Here is a 12,932-nt window from a genome sequence, read left to right as displayed (position 1 = left end):
TTAGGATTAGTAGAGAATCTAGCCACCATACCAACTGCTAATACAATATCAAGTCTTTTGTGCACTACATACTAAATTTTTAAAATCATTGATCTATATGCAATCTAGTCTACCTCCTTGGAATCATCATTTTTTGAAAGTTTACATCTATTAGACATAGGTGTTCCAACTAGTCTAGAATCCTCCATTCCAAATTTCTTCAATATCTCCTTATGTATTTTGATTGAGTAATGTAGATGTCATCCTTCACCCATTGAATTTACAATCCAACAAAGAATTAATCTCTTCAAAGATTGAAATTTCAAATTCTTTACTCATCTCCAAAAAAATTTTTTATACAAGTCATCATTTCCAATAAATAATGTATCATTCATAAAGATGTCTACCAATACTATCTTCTTATCTAGTCCTTCTTTGATGTATAGGTTGTTGTTATCATTAGTCATTTGAAAACCAATCTTTATGAGATAATAATGTAATCTCTCATACCAGACTTCGGGGGTTTGTTTGAGACCATACAAGGCTTTTTATAATCTTCAAACCATGTCCCTTTTGCTAGGATCAATGAAACCTTTTGGTTGTCTAATGTAAACTTCCTCCTCTAAGATTCAATTCAAGAATGTCTATTTCACATCAATTTGATAAACTTTCAATCCTTTGTGTGTTGCATATGCAAGTAGTGCTCTAACACCTTCTAGTCTAGTAAAAAGAGAAAAAGTCTCTCCATAAGCAATATCTTCTTCTTGAGCATAACCCTTGTAAACTAACCTTGCTTTGTTTCTTGAAACTTCTCCATTCTCATTCAACTTATTTCTAAATACTCATTTTGTGCCATATACATTTTTCTCCTTCAGTCTAGGAACAAGAGTCCAATTTTTGTTCCTTTCAATCTAATCAATCTCTTCATTCATTATCTAAATCCAACTTTCATTTTCTAATGCATCTTTAACAATTCTAGGTTCAAAATCAGTGAGTAAACATGTATCTTATAATTTGTTTCATGTAATTGTGCCTTATGACTGATCTCCAATGATTTTCTCAGGTGCATGATGCCTTCTGACATATCTAGCAAGTCTAGGCTCCTTTTTTAATTCACTTGGTTAACCATGATCTTTTGAATCATGATTGAGTCCTACTGTTTGTGACTCAGGTCCATTAGATGACTTAGTTTACACTAGCTAAAACTTGGGTCCTTCTAACTATGACTTAGATCCTTCTGACTGTAACTTAGGTTGCATTGGCTACAACTCAAGTTGAACTCACTAGTAAATTTGAACTCAATTTTTGACTAATTTTGGTCAAAATTTTGACCTAGGTTGGTTGAAATTTCAACCAAGCAGTTCGTGGGAATTTTTGTCGGTTGGTCAAAATTTTGACCAACCTGTAGGTTGGTTAAAATTTTGACCAATACATTCATTGAAAATTTTTTATTTTTGCTAGCTCTGATTTGTCATTATTTGTCAAAATTTCCACCAATGGTTGGTCAAATTTTTTTAGAATTGGTGGAAATTTTGACCAATTCTTGCTAGAAAACTACCAAGAATTGGTTAAAATTTCCAACAATGTTTGTTTAAATTTTATTAATAATTGGTGAAAATTTTGACCAATTCTTGGTAGAAAACTATCAAGAGTTAGTCAAAATTTCCGCCAATGTTTGGTCGAATTTTTTTTAATGCTGTATCAAGCAATTTTTTCTTATCTAAGCCATTTAATTTGCAACCTTTTAAATCTCTGCAAAGATAAAGTTGAAGTAGGAGAATTTTTCTTCTCAAAGGTATCCTCTAATTGTAAACTGTCCATTCTATTATCTGTCAGCATGGAACAAATGGACATTTATGCATAAAGAGACAAATCAGAAACATATCAAACTTCTTGACATCCTAAATTTGATTATGTTATTCTAAGAGCCTTATTGATATTACTAAAATTGACATAATAGATATAATTGTTTATATAAATTTATCTCCATTATCTGAAGTAGTCCAAATATAAGGATTATATAGCTGATATTTGTTTGATCTAGATAGCATCCACCAATTGTAAATAGTTAGCCTCTCATATAACAATTAATGACAATCTTGAATAACACCTCTTGTAAACAAAGATGGCAGTGATTAGCATACATTGACAATCTTAAATAATAATTAATGAAGGAAAGGTGTGATTAAATGTGAAATATAAGATATATACATATTAGGTATTTTTCTTTAATGATCCCAATCTCGAAGTGACCACTATCTTCATGGGCTATGGCATCACCATCTGCTACCAAGATACTAAGATGTCACCAACATACTAAAAACATAGTTTTTATTGTATATATTAAAAACACCAAATAAGTTACACATCTATTATTGAAACTCATATAAAGCAAAACTATAACCAGCTCGACCTTCATTTGTTGCCTTTAGCTCCAACTTCTGAAATGGACTAAAATTTTTGAATTCTTCTTCGACAACCTACATCTAAAGTTTCTTCATTTATCAACTAGAGCTACAAACTACCTTTCCAATTCCCTAAAAGATGTCAGAGGCAATAATAGTCTTCTTTACTCTTGGGGAAAGATGGGGTGGGGTGCCCATCAACAAGTTCTAGCACTGCCTCCAAACCACCCTTAAATTCAATTCAAGAAAAGCATGACAACAAATGAAGAATAGCATCTTTGTTGCTAGTCAAAATAATAAGATTGGAAAGATGGAGGCCACATTAGACTTGACACAACTCTGATCATTTGTCAGTAGCTATAGAAAGAAATGCATATATACTTAGCAATAACATCAAATAGGAATAGAAAAAATCCAAACTAAATATAAATCAAGACTCATTCAAGGAAATAATGATGTATTTTTTATATTAGCAATTATTAGTGATACACATGATTTTTTAGAGTAGACATAGTAGAGAACATCAATCTAAGAGAAGCATCTAATCAAACATCTGATACAACTTATATCTATAATATTACATCCAGCAAGGAGATCATACAATAGTACATCCTCAATCATCACAAAACATAAAACCTTCATCAACAAATCAGCCCCATAGACACAATACATTAGTAGAGAAAATAGCAGAGGAAGAATGTTGAAATAATTCCGTGAAGGAATCCCAAACTTAATAATGATATGACATAGTGAGCATAGCTTGAAGTTGATCTATTTGATTCTGTACCTTACAAAATCCTATTCACATAGCTCCATCATTCTCTAAAATAGTTAGTTCTTTGTCAACTTTTTCAAGGCCCTTGCTTACTGCTTGCATCTCTTCTACAAAGGTCTTCAGTTGGATCTATCATATATCAAATTATTTTGAAAAATTTAAAAATTTGTAAATTAACATAAACATGACAATAATTCTTATTTTTTTTTGTAGAGGACTCCCATTCCTATGAATAGCATCAACTAAGACAACACTTTTTGCACAAGCATCACAGATCAACACAGATATGCTCTCAGATTCAACATAGTCATCCAACGATCCATTCATAACACAAGAAATCATTCTCCAAGTAGCTTTACAAGCCATCTTTAAGGGATTGGATGCCTATAGATGAGTAGATAATCAAACAACATCCTTAAAAACATTGAATCATTAATTCTAATTTAAAGACGATAGCAAACCTAACATTAAAATGTGATCATCTGAACGAAAAAAAACAATGCATTATATCAAAATTTCCAAACTTACCATATTAGTTAATTCAAAACTAATGGATAGATGGATAATTAATTATTCAATTTGTAATAAAAATATATATAATACAAAGGCAGTAAAGAGGATAAACAACTTTTGACAATAATTAATTATTAAAATTGTAATAACAAATATATAATACAAAGGTAGTAAAGAGGACAAACAACTTTTGACAAGACCCATATGCTTTACCAAATTAAATCACTTATTGTTGAACATCTGTGCACCGATACTATATGTACAATTACTCAGCCACTTCAACTCATCAACCAAAATGAAATCTCTAGAAGTAAGAGTCTCAATGATCTCAATAATTTCTTGCAAAAGAAAATATTTTATTAGTCACTAACCATCATCAACCACACACACTCTTAAGACCTTTAAGCATTATAAAGACTTATGTTTAGCATTAATTTGAGTAGAGTTAAGATCCTAAATTGAGATTTGTTTTGATATATCAGAGCCAACTTCAAGGCTGAAGTTGCAGCAAGTAATACCATCTAGTAGCTCCTACAAAGTTCCTTCTTTTCCTCCAATGGAATAGGGTCACAACTACAACAAACAATCCAACTTCACTTACCAAAAGGGTTACCAACCAATCTGAGTTTCATTCAATGCGAACTCATATGAAAAGGATAGTGCGATAGAGGATCATAAGATCACATTAATAGATTACCTAAGTACAACAAGAAATATGCAGGAAAAAATAAGAAAATTTTGTTCCAATGAAGAAAACCAAACAAAAGGTCTACATTTTGCAGCATTTGCTACAAAAAAGTCTCATTCTTGCTTCACACATTGAGAAGATGCCTTTGAGAGGAATTCCAAAGCCCTAAAAATACTAATCACTGATTCATTTTTCCCATATTCCAAATCTCCAAGTGATTTATGAAATTTCTCAACCATATTTTGAATCTTTTGAACTAAACTAGAAAGGAGTTCTTTATCATCATTTTTTGCACAAGATCATACTTTTGATATTGTAGACTCAATATAGTCAACCCCATCATCACCTAAACATGAGACTTCAAATCCTTTAAATTCCATTCCCACACCATAAATATGTAAGGTTGTAGAAAGATGGAACAATAATGCCTGCTAGACAATGAAGTGATACATACATCATTCAGAACTTGAAATAAAAACTATTCAAATAGTATAGAAAAAACCAAAACTAAGCTTTGGAGATTGTTATATATGACTTAGAATAGATGAGTAGTTGGTGGAAGGAAAACATTAACATACTTTTCCACAACTATCAACAATTACATGTAGAAACTGCTCAGTGCCCTTACTCAACTTGGAACTTGTTTCATAGTAATGACAATAAAATTCAACAACATCAATAATTTCATCCTCACCATAAATCTGTTGTTGGTGTACATAAGATCAAATAATGATTTAGTTAATAACAAGAGAAAATCTTCAAATAACAAGTAGCAACTATAAATAAATTCTTGATTTAAATATTTTAATAAAATAAAATAAATGCATCACACTTATTACTCGAACATAAAACTAAGCAGGTGCCCAACAAAAGGATTTAAATCCAAAGACAATATGAGCTTAAATGTGAACAAGATCCTTATCAAAATCTAGTAGCTCTGCCATATTTTTAGCGAGTACTTGAAAACAAGAAGATCCAATATTAAATAAGTTTCAAAGCAAATATTTCAAGCACTTAGTGTTTGGAAGGAAAAACTCAATAATGGAATATGTAAGAAACATAACTTACAAGTCAAAAGATCCTGTGGAACCATTACGAATACTAACATCAATAATATGACATAACATGTTAGAAGTATTGCTTGTGAATTGGAACTTCCATCTTAGTTATTCTTGGGTATATCAGTGATATAAGCTTGTCATCAGTACATTAACTCTTACTATATCCCCAACACAGCTTCTAGGTAACCCTCAATCCTAATTTACAAAAATTGTGCTATGAACAATCATAAATCCCCAAGGAAACTTGTCCCTAGTAACAATTTATTTTGTGGGAACTTTCTTATAGCTTCATGTATTTAAGAAAGAGACCACAAAATTTAGCAATAATAATACCTATACTAAAAAAATTGTAGCTCAGGCAAAAAATAGTGACTTGAAGCACAACATTGCATTCTGAAGCGTGATTTTGGATTTCATAATTCTTTAGTTTGAATAATATTATCAATTAATAGGTATAATGTGCATATCCAAATCTGCAATGCAACCAAAGGATAAAGTTGAAGCCAAGACCAATACCCTCTAAATATGCATCTCTTCATTTATAAAGCTCACCTCCAATACAAAATGCATAAGAAAATTTTTAAAAGAAGCACTACATCTTACTCTAACCTATACTTTGATTTGAAAATATGGATGAATGAGAAAATTGTGATTGATTACAAGTCTTAAAACAATTGTTACTAGTTGTTTAATTAATTATACCCAAAAAAAATATGTACATATAACTTTAAGTCAAGATGTGGCTTAGATGAAATTATAGATGCATCACATCTTCCACACCAAGTTCTTAGATGATAAGTTTCCCTTGCAAATCCTTGCCAACAATAGGATTAAGAAACAACATCAAAAAGTACAATATGTTGCCAACTACATAGAAATTGCAAGGTATTGCACCTTCAACCATATTCTCTTAATTGACTACAAACAAGATAGATATTCAAATCAACAACTAATGTAAGTTCAAACATGGAATCGAGTCCATCTGTGATAGTCACACATAACATAGGATGGCATTCCACTCAATAAGCCTTATGGCTAGAAACAAAATCATTCCTACAAAACAAAGCCATAGATCATTTGCATCAAATGCAATAATTGACTTATTAGCATTTTGGAATCCCTCTTTAAGACCAAAAGTCACTTCAGTGTCATCAACTAAATGGCACAAGCATATGACTCAAGCACAAGAGTGTATGTTGCTTATGATCCACCACAACACACCTTGGCTATAAAGTGAGTATGCATTAGCATGTATCAAGAGTTGTTGATTATAATGCAACATTTCAAACAAACCATTGTAATTGTATGGAAATATATATGAAGAGCCCAAAATTCTTTAGCTAGAGTATTCAGCCAGAGTCTTCAACAATTTGGAGGGCAGCACAAAAACAATGTTTATGATAGTCATATCTTAAAATGAGGATCACCTACAAGCCAAATAATTAGAGGCAGAGAGGATTTTACAAGTGGTTATAGAATACATGCCTTTTCCAAGTAGAATATAGTAGGATCCAAGTAGCTCATTATTTTGTACCTAATTACATTCATTTTCTATTGATGCCATTGATTGCAATGGTTAGATATGAGAGCATAAAGATAACATGCATATGGCTAGACAAGATTGCAGTTTTCTTCTAGTCACTCAAGTGTGCTCATAATAATACTATTAAAGTATGTCTTAGGAAAATCACTCTCTCTTAGTCATTTTTCTTTGTAAACAACAATGTTAAAAATGTGTTGTAATATGTAAATTTTTGTATTGATGAAAGACATAGCATGTATTTTGCTTTAATTCAACATGTTACTCTAAGAAGAAGTTTGAAATTCACTTTATTAGTGGTACATCTTTCATTGAAAACACCAATTTGCATATTAAAGACAAGACCTATATGAGATGTCTCAATTGAGTGTACAACTCAACTGAGATTCAAGCTTACAACTCAACTATGATTCAAGCAAAAAAATTAATGAACAAAGCTAAGTAGCAGGAAAAATTTGGGTAGTCACCAATTTTCTATTTTTTGATCTTTTTATGGGAAATATTGTGGAATATTTCCAAGCAATCCAAGCTCTTCCCTTGGTTTTTTTGAGTGTTCTATTATTAAAATTTAACAATGTATTTTTTTCATTGGTGTGCGTGAAAGGGGTATTGAATGTAAGTATGAAATTTTCCTATATTAGCATGAAAAAAAAGTTTCCTAGAAATATTTCCAAGAAATTTAAGTTGTTCACTGGTTTTGTTCAATTGTTGCACAATTTAAAAACTATGAGCACTTTTTGTTTGTTTGGGTGTGTGAAGAGAGTATTGAGCAAGTGTGAAGTTTTTTCCCATAGTGGTAGGAAAAATGAGTTTCTTTGAAATAGTTCCAAACAATTCAAGCTATTTCACTAGTTTCGTCAAATTGTTTAGCAAAACTAAAGACATGGTACATTTGGTTTCATCAATTATTTTAATATTTCTTCTACATAAATAATAAAACTAAGAGTTTTTTGTAAAGCCATCATTGGATAGTTAAATAATCAATACCTTAGATAAAAAGAGAAAATCAACATTATAGTGATTAATGAATAGTGAATACTAGAGAACTAAGATCTCTTCTTCTTGCAGAAAGTGACTGGCATCAAATTTATCACCTTGCAAATCAGCCTACTGACTACATATCCATTTAATTATACTACTCATATTTAAATAATTTTTATTATTTATTCATCAGCCAGGGAACCCACTTACTCTAAGTGTCAATAGGCTTGAGATGCTAAGCTTTCTTTAAGAAATAATTTCTTTCCAATTCGTTGAATGTTATTCTCATTTCAAAAATCACCTTGTAGCCAAAATTATTAAGGCAATAAATTCAGTCTAAAAAGCTATATCAAAAGGTAGGATGGTGCTATTCACATATAATTTCACTCATCACATGTGCCTTTACCTGGTATAGCTATCAACCTTGTTCTACAAGATTGAATGTTTCATCTCTGTGTAGTGATGTATAGCATTGAAGTTTTGTATGAACCGATAGCCCTGTTAAGATTGCTACAATTTCTCCATGTTTGTATTCCAAATGCAACTAAATTTAATGACTATGGGTATCTAGATGGTATTTCTTGTGTGCACCATTTCCATGAGTTTAAATGGGAAAATATTGTGGGACTTTGTAGTAATTAGCTATATGAAGCCATTGCCATGCTCATATAGTAGCCTTGTTAAAAGGCCACCAGATAATTCCTAACATGATGTTCTGTTGATTTTCAAAAAAGATTCTTTTTCAAGAGACAGGTTAACATTCTAGTAGCTCACCATTTAGTGGATAATTCTTTTTTTATTTGTCGATCATCAATAGAAATGTTTACACAACATGAACAAGGATAAAACATTGTGACGAAGAGGATGTACATTGAAACTGATGGTAAAAAATTATATATTCCATGACACAATCCTAGCTTTGGCTCCATGCAAACTAAACCAATTTTACCCAACCATAAAGTTTCCACTAAAATTAGTTTAGCATAAATTTTGTGACTATCCTTAGATGATTATGTAGAGTTTCAAGCAAAAATACACTGACCATATTTTTCATATATGAGCTGGGTTGTTACAAGATCCATAGCTATAGAACCCACTGACTTAAACACTGTAATCTCCTCTATTCCACTATTTCCATCTTTCTCTCCTCTTGCAATCTCTGTGAGAGTGCCCACAACATCTTGGGGTAGGATAACCCCTCTCACAAAAGCCCCAACTAATTCACCAACTTCTTTCAAGGCAACTTCACAATCTACAAAGATCCTAGCCCCTACAAGAGCCTCATCATCGCATTCCTTCATTGAAGGAGAAAAGGATCCCACTAGATCCATGTGAGTCCCTATTTTTAGGACTTTTCCATGAACAAGCGATAACTCAAAACTAGTGGCACAACTTGTGATATCGGCTTGCCCAACAACCTCATCTAGGTCAACTCTGAGTTGAATTTCCATACTAGTTCCTAATCTCCCACTAGATTTTCCACTAGGGTTTGTGCTTTGGAAGGGATTCTATTCCAAATAATGACTTTTCTTAAAGTGGGTTTGACGTAAAGATGAGCCCTAATCAAATACAAGGCAAGTTGACCAGTGCCCACCATGGCAAGGACACAAGCTTCTTTCCTTGCAAGATAGGACATAGCTAGGGTGGATATACATGAGGTTCTCTAATGGCTTATCTTAGTTCCATCTATGAATTCCAAAGGCCTTCTTATGTATGAATTTGATAGCATATAGGATGCATTGATACTAGGCATAGCAGCTTGTATATTATGAGGAAAAGTAGTCATAATCTTGATCCTTATGTATGGCATCTAAGGGGATTGTGACCATGCAGGCATCAGAAGCAATGTACCAAGTAGAGATTTATTGTCGCTATTTTTGCTTTTGATCTCAAAAAAATTTCTTTGGGGGCATTGAATTGTTTTGTTTGAGAATGCTAATAGAATATGATGTATAAGAATTGCTTCAAAGAGTATATTTCTTACCTAGTTTGAATCTATGATAATATAGTTCTACTGATGATGCACATTCCCAGACTATTATTTCATGCCTTGCGAAATCAAAATTTTGGAGGACCTCTCCTAAGTGTCCTACAATATGGCAATAAATTACTATTTCACACAAGTGAAGCCCCCTACGCTTATACAAAGCTTTAGAAATATATTGTGACATAGAATTATAAAAGTTTTTATTCTTTTGTTATTATAACATAATGCCATTTTGAAGTTGGTCAAAATGAATACATACATTGGTCAAAACTTTGACCAAAGAGGCCATAAATTTTTTATTTTCGACCAATGTAGGAATGAAAACCAAAAAAAGAAGGAATCATAGCTTCGGTCAAAAACTTTGGTAGAACAACAAGTGCAAATGTACTAGTGATTGGGGATTTTGGGGAATAGTGAAGATTGTTGACTACCATTTTCTTGAACTTTAGGTAAAGTATTAGATTCATAGTAAACAAAGTTTCTATAATTTTTCAAGTTCTTTTTTGCTTTTTTCTTCACACTCTTCTACAAATTCATCAATCTTTACATGTTCACTTTCTATAACTTTATGAGTAGATAGATTTAAACATTTGTATGCTTTGCTCTTATTGGAGTAACCCAAGAATATGCCTTCATCACTTTTCACATCAAATTTTCCTTTTCGTGACTCCTTCAAGATATAACATTTTCTTATAAATACTTTGAAATAAAAAACATTTGGTTTATATCCATACCATAATTCATAAGGTGTTTGATATGAGTCCTTCTTTAGCTTATTTCTTACTTCTAGTATTTGATAGCAACTTTATTCTCTATCATCAATGTCCTTGCACAATCCTTAATTGATCTATTCCTTCTCTCTGCCATTTCATTATGTTGAGGTGTACTAGGTGCAAATACTTGTCTTTAAATTCATCTTTCATTGTAGAATTCATTAAAATCATTTGAGATGAATTCACCTCCTCTATTTGACCTTAAACAATTTAGTTTCTTTCCTATTTCTTTCTCAACTCTAACTAGATACCATTTGAACTTTTGAAGGCTTTTGATTTATCCTTAAAATATATAATTGTCATCATCATAGAATAATCATCAACAAAAAAAAATAAAGTACTTATCTCCATAGTATCTTTTTATGCCAATAGGTTCACAATGGTTTGTATGAACCAGCTCTAAGACTTCTTCAGAATGATAATTCCTTCTTAACTTGTCTTTCCCATCTTTCCAATTTGAAAATTTTTGCACACGCCCATATTAGGTTTATTTAGGCTTGGAATGCCTCTAACCCTTTTATTCTTTCTTATGTTGAGTAGGTTATCAAAAATCACATGACACAACCTTTTATACCATAACTAGTTTTCTTCTACTTGAGACTAGTTTTATTCTACTTGAGCTATGAAACATAAATTTTTAGTTAGATCTAGGTAGAATAGATTACCTCTTGTTTGATTGTCTATCACAACTATATTTCCTTTTCTATCCAGTAGCTTGGTTTTCTTATTCATGAATTCTACCTTGGATTCAATGTTATTCAATTGTGCAACACTAAGAAGATTATGTTTTAGTCCTTTAACCCAATAAGCATTGTCACATCTAAGATCATTGGTTAGTGCAATACAACCTTTTCCTTTCACATAACAAGGTTCATCATTTCCAAATCTGACACTCCCACCATCATAGTATTTCAAGTGCTCAAATTTAGATTTATCACTAGTCATGTGGTGAGAACAACCACTATCTATGATCCATGTATCATTCTTACTAACATGAGAAATGAGGGCCATCTTCTCATTCTCATCATCTAATTCATCCTTAACATCAATGTAAACCATTTCATCTTCATCACTACTATCAAAATATTTAGCCATGTAACAAGATTTCTTACCTTTATCCTTGTAGTCTTTTTAGCTTTTCAAATCTTTCTTTTGTTTGTACTTTTCATGCTTATTTTCCTCCTTTCCTTCTTTTTTTGGACACCTTGCAATAATGTGACCAACTTCTTCACAAGTAAAATAGATTAAAGGAATTTTTCCTTTGTACTTTCCTTTGCCTTTGTGAAATCTTCTTGTAAGCAATGCTTCAATGACTTCAAGATTATCATCAAAACTATCTTCATCTTCATTGTTAGACATCTTACTTTTAGAATTTTTAGCTTTTTTCTTGAGTGATAGTTTATATTGAAATGTAGACTCAAAGTTACTATACTTAAGAACATAATTATCAAAGTTATCTAACTTGAATGTTGTCAACCTTCCCACTAGTGCATCCAAAGTTTTATCATTCTTAGGATCACATCTCATTTCTTGAATAGATAACTATCTAATTTCATAAATAGGAAGAAGATGTGTAAGTACCTTTCTAACCACTATTACATCATCAATTTTCCCACTTGAGGCTCTGATTGCACTCACACTAGCCTTGATTCTTTCACTATACTGTACAATGTTCTCATCTTCTTTCATCTTCATTTGATCAAACTAACCTCTAAGACTTCTCTATCTTAGCTCTCCTTACATTTTCATCACCTCCATAGATATCTTTTAGCTTGTTCCACATTTCATGAGTAGTAGAACAATCTTTGACTTTATCAAACACATCATAATTGAGAGTGGAAGCAATGTCAATCATCATTATGTTATGGTTCTTCATTTCTACAATCTGATCCACAGTCAAAGTTTGGTGCCACATATTTGTTCTCTATATATTTTAGGACTATATCACCAATGGTTTCCAAATGGAGCTTCATGAGTTCTTGCCATGCTTGGAAGTTATCTTTGTTCAGCTTAGGAATCTCCCTTCTATAAGACATCTTGATCTTTATCTTAGGGCCTTGAAACCTTTTTTGCAAGCACCAAAACCTCTTATACAAATTGTTGTAAATGTAAGAGGAGTAATTGAGAGGGGAGGGATGAATTAGTTACCACAAAAATAAATCCAAAATCCTTTAAGATGTCAATAAAATACAAAATCAAACTCTGGTGAAACTAAAATACTGTTGTAACT

General features: G+C 31.7%; 1 pseudogene; it reads right to left on the bottom strand.

The window, feature by feature from the left end:
* Nucleotides 1-8,964: 8,964 nt before the first annotated feature.
* Nucleotides 8,965-10,218, bottom strand: LOC149531971 (protein SAR DEFICIENT 4-like; annotated as a pseudogene).
* Between the last annotated feature and the right edge of the window lie 2,714 nt (nucleotides 10,219-12,932).

Source organism: Cupressus sempervirens, chromosome 11 (assembly GCF_028749045.1).
Source record: "Cupressus sempervirens isolate cs-2001-9-10 chromosome 11, ASM2874904v1, whole genome shotgun sequence".
Lineage (NCBI taxonomy): Eukaryota > Viridiplantae > Streptophyta > Pinopsida > Cupressales > Cupressaceae > Cupressus > Cupressus sempervirens.
This window is presented reverse-complemented; position numbering and strand designations above follow the sequence as displayed.